At 35.7% G+C, this 5665-nt stretch overlaps 1 long non-coding RNA gene across 1 annotated transcript in view; it reads right to left on the bottom strand.

The window, feature by feature from the left end:
- Window positions 1–305: 305 nt before the first annotated feature.
- Window positions 306–5665, bottom strand: part of LOC107748504 (uncharacterized) — a 42123-nt gene continuing 36763 nt past the window's right edge. Inside the window, exon 3 of the long non-coding RNA XR_001640939.1 lies at window positions 306–708. This is a non-coding gene — a long non-coding RNA (uncharacterized LOC107748504). The remainder of the gene's footprint in view (window positions 709–5665) is intronic.

Here is a 5665-nt window from a genome sequence, read left to right as displayed (position 1 = left end):
TGCTTCAAACACACACACACACACACACACACACACACACACACATACACACAAACACACAGACACCAAGCTCTTCATGCTATGTAAGAGAGGATTTCATACTATAAAACCAGTCAGAGGTGACCAGATGTCAGTAACTATTAAAAACTTGATACTGCAAATCAATCCAAAACTAATCAGTAGCGGTCGACTGCTATATCACCAAGGCTTATATATCAGCCAACATTTGGCTTTTTTTTTATTTATTTTTTTTTATTATCGGCATCTGCCAATTCCAGAAGATTTTTAAATTTTTCTCACCTGCGAGTCTGAGATGGACACTTGTTTGGACTCGATGGTCGGCTGTCTGGCTATGCGGGAATAGCGGTCAGCCCCGCTCCCAGAAGACACATACGTTCCTCTCTCTTGCAATGACATCTTCCTGCCTGACAGGTGTGGCCTCTTGGGCGGAGCTTTCTTAACACCTGTCCCATTCTTCACTACACTGGAGGAGGTATCGGACCTTAGCGACACCACAGACATCTTATCAGTCATCTCAGTGGTCTGGGAGGAGTCTGGGTCAGGGCCCACCCCCATGCAACCAGGATCACTGCTCATCGCCATGACGATGGAGTAGGAGGAGCTTGGAGGCAGGGAGGAGGGTGTGTGGGGTTTTTCGCATTAAATGTTCCACCACCAATATCGGCTTGCAGTTACAGGAAGCTGTGGCTATATAGACAGATATAGAGAGGAAGGAAGAGACAAAGAGTTTGTTACTGAAATGTAATTTCATCAAACTGTTACACAGATTTTGGTCTTTCCTCATTCAAGTAGACAAGTACTGAATGCTAACAAGATCTCTGCTGAGTGTACTGACTTCCCTTAAAGCACTGGTTCTCATCAGGCGTCCGGGGGCCCACTGGAGCCTCAACCAACCTTCAAGCAGGCCCCAGGGTTACTTAAATTTATATATTACTATTAATTAAATTACTTAATTATTATTACATTAATTATAAATATACTTAACCCCTTAGCATTCCTGTAAGATTTGTCTAAATTGCCTAAAACACGCAGTGTACCGTGGGCAGTACAGTGAAACGCTAACCAGTTAAACAATTGAACTTGTGCTAAAAAAATGCTAAAAACAAGCATACATAAAGATATAAACTGAAATCAAATGTCTTTTTCCCCTCACTCCCTATTGTTTTTATTCAAAAACATAAATTTCTTGAAAGTCCTGGAATCACAAAATGAATTGTAGTTAATTCATTTACTCTACCTATATCAACACTCCAAGGTTTTGTTAATAACATATGACACCAGATGAATGTATCTGATAGTGGATGATTTGTGTCAGTGAATAACGAAAGTGTTTTCTGTTATCAAATCTGTTTAGAAATTAATTTTAGTAAATTTTGTGTTTTTTTATATATATTTATTTCTGCCATTTTTATTTTTATATTTTGAATTTATCTGTCAAATGTTATAATAATTGTAAATTATAATAAGATTTATAATAACATTGAAATAATATTAATATACTGTAGTGTATTCTATTAATAGAGTTGGGATCCTTTGAGTCAAAAATATTTAGAGGTTGCCGTATCATTAATCTCTGCTCAACTTTGTTGCACTGACAATGAATAAATAATAAAAGCAACTATAAACAGACAAAAAAATAGAAAAAAATGAAAAATCTTATAAATTGTAAAAAATTATAATTTATAAATTATAATTATAAAAAAAAGCTTGAAGCTAAAAAAAAAAGATGGCAACATAGCTGGTTTTATATATTCATCCAATCAAATTTCATTGCTCTCATTCCTCATCCTTCTTAAACAAGTAGAAAAATGAAAGGCTCTGGGTGAACATTATCAGTCCTCGACTTCATTTTGGACTCTAATGAGGGTCAGTTATGCCTTGATCATGCTCTCCATGGCATTCTTCTGACATTAAGTGTGTGGAGGGTGTGAATATTACTGGCAGCAAGGTGCCAATGAAGTCATCCATACATGACCAGCTAATTGAAGGAAAAAAAAAAGTGTGTTTCTCAGGGAGCCCAATTTCCTCAGACGAGAGATAATTAGAAGCCACCACTGTGCACAAGAACTGCTTTGTACTCACTGAATTGTGTGTGTGTTTGTGTGTGCATCCCTCAGAGCCTTTAGACTCAAATAATCTATCTATCTGTCTTTCTGGGGTTTGTTTGTGGAAGAATGAGACAGTGAGAGAGTCTTTTCCTCTATCCATACACACAGGCTGTGCATGAGACGGCTGCCCGAGACCTATTGATTAACACACTGCAGAGTCAGACTCAACCCCACTGCAACAGAGCTTTAGAAAGCTAACAAATCATTAGGAACATTACAGGACCCTGAACCCAAACTGCACATTATATCAAATCATGAAACAGTAAAATATACTAGCATATACAAAAGGTCAAAACAAAGAAAAGGAGAGAATATTACAGAGAATTTAAGTATAGAAGCATCTTAACACCCAACCTTTTGAATGGTAGTGTAAATAAAAATATTATTATGAATGTACAGTAACTGTAAACAAATATTTGTACTGTTACAATTTCCAATTAGAATACATTTGAAATACATTTAAAATCACATAAATAAAATAAATACTTTTTTAATAAAAAAATAAAAAAAAGTAATTCAAATTGCTAAAAAAATGACTAAAGATATTTGGTAACAGGTAACACTTTGATAAGTGGTAACACTTCTGTTAATCGACCAAGCTAACACAGTCATATATTCCACTCCCAAAATCTCCCCAAATCATTTACACTGCATTTTACAATAACATTAATCCCACAGAACACAAGCATCTTCTTATGAAGCTCCTGTACATTGAGAACAACAGATCAAATGCTATGTTCCCATTTACCCACATTACTCTCCAAATCAATCAATTTATGGCAGTCAAATGTTTATCTTCTAACTGTCTGATATTCAGGACTGAGAGAATATGCAAATAGTTCACACATTGGCTGAAGTGCCCAAAATTTGCACAGACTGAGCGGGTATCCCTGCCTGTCCGTCTGCTGGCAGCAAGGCCACTGTGCTCTCCTCTTAAATCAGTGTCTCTCTTATGATCAGACATTGTTCGCTTCATACAGAGAGAATCAGAGCAGTGCTGGACATCTGCTCGAGTCTTTGTTTTATAGATAAAAGAGGTGGAAATACAAAATACAGCTCTCTACATGGAAACGAAGAGTGATAGAAAGCAGACGAGAACGACGTAGGAATGAATTTCTTCATCCACTCTCATAATACCGTTCCACACATCTCCCTTAATTTCTTACTGCTATTGTCTTGTTTCACATGCAACCCATTTCAGAGAATCCTCTATGAGGGCATGGAAAATTACCATAGGAATGCAGCTGAACAATAGAAATGTCATCACAACTAAATCCTTTCTGTCCTACAGCGGGCTGGAGAGACTGAGGCATGAGACGGGCTCTAGAAACAGAGCAAAATCCTGTAACGCAAATGTCAAGGGAGCCACTCTCAATTTGACGTATTTGGGACACGCTACATTATACTATTGCTCAAGGTTACCCAAAATATACAGGCCAAACATGGGCGGTTTTCTTCTCCAAGCCCCAGATGCCTTTTAAAACTGGCCCCACTAAACTGAATTTTAATGGCTGATATTAAAATGTTTTGTTGGCCTATCCGTATAAGTATATTCATATATCTCCACGCATATTTCTACAAAATCTCTGAGACAGTGATCTGAATGAAATCATAGGCACAATCAATTTAACCTTAGATTGCTAAATCTGTCATCCTAAACATGAGTCAGTTTATTAAAACAAGGAAAATATATGAGCAAATGTAAAGCTGATCTAATATTGTATCTCAACGCCAAATCATCTATACAACTAAAGCGTATCTGCACAGAACATGATTTTATGAATAAATACCAAAGTGAAGGTTTGGCTCATGAATATTAAATAGGTTACGTGACTTGACAGTCTAGCAAGACTACCCGGCAACGTCGACACACGCTAATTAATATTCATGAGCCAGGCCTTCACACTAACATACCAGGATCAATCCCAGGATTCTAAAACTCATTCTGGCACCACTGTCTCACAGCGCCCCCTAGTTCAAAGAGCAACTGTTTCAGCACTGGGTCAAAGCATTGTCCTCCTGCCAGGCTCAGCACTGGGGCAGTTTTATCTCAATGCTACCAGAAGATTCAGACCAGGGCTGTTTCTGGGACATACAGAGAGCAAACACATTCCTACTAAGACAATGCATAAGAAATGCCTCACAATAAACACAGGCACACTGTACTGATAATATAGATCTGTTTGAATGTAAATCGAATTTTAAATCTTCATTTATGATCACACATACAGGCTCCAATCATTCAATCATTAACACCACAAACAAATAAGACTGCAAATGATGTGCATTTTTTATTAATTTTTAAATAAATATACTTAAGAAATGTGTGTATTGATATACTCCACTATTAATAAATTAAATTAATTGGGTCCCTTTTTAAAAAATATATATTTTGTATAAATTTATTTTACTAAGTTACTGAACCTTTAAGTTATTAACATTAAAATCATGTTTATAGAAAATACAGATACAATTTTATCCAATAAAATGTTATTTTGAGAATCTAAATATTATATAAATATATTAAATGTTTCTAAATATATCCAACACTTTGAAACATTCAAAATTTGTTGGCAAGATTTTTTAAAGCTGTTGAAAGAAGCCTCATATGTTCACCAATGCTGCATTTATTTGATCGAAAATACATTAAAAACAGAAATATTTTGAAAAATTATTACAATTTAAAATAACTGCTTTCTATTTTATAGAGATGCACCGATTGACCAGCCAGAGATCGGAATCGGACGATTTTTCGCGTGACCGGCCGGTCAGTCTCACGTCTAGCCGATTCAGAGCCGATCATTTTATTGCCAGCGGCGCCGGCAATGACGTCACGAGCAACACACAGCGGTGTTTCGTTACTGAATGAATTCACGTTTTTGAACGAATCGAGTGAGTCAATGATTCAGTGGCCCATTCATAAGGACAGTCACTTGCCTCATATCTGAATGAATGAGCCTTTTGAATTAATCGGTTGAATTAATGAATAAATTACTCATTCATTAAAACAGACATTTGCCGAGACCTACTGGTGGTTTAGTCATATTTAAAAGTATCATTGCATTTTTTTTTAAACATTTATTTGTATGTTTAAAAAAATTTGTAAAACATTAATCTTATAAAATTTACTGAATGAATCCACGTTTTTGAACGAATCGAGTGAGTCAATGATTCAGTGGCCCATTCATAAGGACAGTCACTTGCCTCATATCTGAATGAATGAGCCTTTTGAATTAATCGGTTGAATTAATGAATAAATTACTCATTCATTAAAACAGACATTTGCCGAGACCTACTGGTGGTTTAGTCATATTTAAAAGTATCATTGCATTTTTTAAACATTTATTTGTATGTTTAAAAAAATGTGTAAAACATTAATCTTATAAAATTATTTATGCATTTGAAATTTTGCAGTGTAAATGCATTTATGGCACCTTAGCTTCATCAAAATGTCTATGTAAATGCATCTAATGCCACTTCAGATGCAGCTTCTCTTTCCTCAGCAGTGGAAAGATAGAGTTTGTTAATACTAATTT

This window comes from Sinocyclocheilus rhinocerous, unplaced genomic scaffold, assembly GCF_001515625.1.
Source record: "Sinocyclocheilus rhinocerous isolate Xijiao unplaced genomic scaffold, SAMN03320098_v1.1 scaffold230, whole genome shotgun sequence".
Lineage (NCBI taxonomy): Eukaryota > Metazoa > Chordata > Actinopteri > Cypriniformes > Cyprinidae > Sinocyclocheilus > Sinocyclocheilus rhinocerous.
The sequence above is the reverse complement of the archived record's forward strand: the minus strand, read 5'-3'. Positions and strand labels throughout refer to the sequence as shown.